Here is a 730-nt window from a genome sequence, read left to right as displayed (position 1 = left end):
ACAATTCAACTGTAAACCTAAAAATTTATAGCCAATTTTGAGAAAGATGCATCTTAGCTCAGAAAATTGTTATTGAATATGTCAATGCTGTTGTAATGAAATGCTTCTTCTAAGTATGTGGTTATTAAATAAATAATTAACTGGAAAAAAATAAAATACGTCTATTGTGTTGAATGAAAGGAGAGGAGGGTAGCACACCTCTTGAAAGGGAACCCTTGGGACTAACAACACACATACCTGCCATCTACTTTGTGGCATCTAACCACTGTTTATAGGGGAGGGATAAGTAATGCTAAGCATGTTTGAGAAAGCCATGTGGAAATCTACTGTTTTATAAACTTCACATATATATATATATATTTATATAAAAATTTTGATTGGCATTTCCCAACACAGGGGATAATGCTCCTCCCAGAAGCCATAGGTTTTTCAAATAAAAAGCACAGTGCCAGGTATAGGACACCACCTCTCAAATTTTTAGTCAGGGTGCTTTGGATACAGTCCAAATAATATAAGCTATTGCCTTTGATCTTGGTTGCTCACCAGAACTTGACGCTAAGACCCTATGGCTGAAGGCACCATACACTTTGGTCACAGGAAATGGAGAAATGAAGTTGTTACTGATCAGAAAGCTTCCTCACTGCTGACTAACATTCATATTACCACACAGTGCTGGGGAGAAAAGGTCATCCACAGAGTTACCCAGCTATGAATCCTATGAGCTGCAATA

At 37.3% G+C, this 730-nt stretch overlaps 1 pseudogene; it reads left to right on the top strand.

Moving 5' to 3' along the window:
- The first annotated feature begins 166 nt into the window (after window positions 1-166).
- On the top strand, window positions 167-271 carry LOC115069233 (annotated as a pseudogene).
- Window positions 272-730: the final 459 nt, after the last annotated feature.

This window comes from Nannospalax galili, unplaced genomic scaffold, assembly GCF_000622305.1.
Source record: "Nannospalax galili isolate Female #2095 unplaced genomic scaffold, S.galili_v1.0 scaffold271, whole genome shotgun sequence".
In the NCBI taxonomy this organism is placed as follows: domain Eukaryota; kingdom Metazoa; phylum Chordata; class Mammalia; order Rodentia; family Spalacidae; genus Nannospalax; species Nannospalax galili.
The sequence above is the reverse complement of the archived record's forward strand: the minus strand, read 5'-3'. Positions and strand labels throughout refer to the sequence as shown.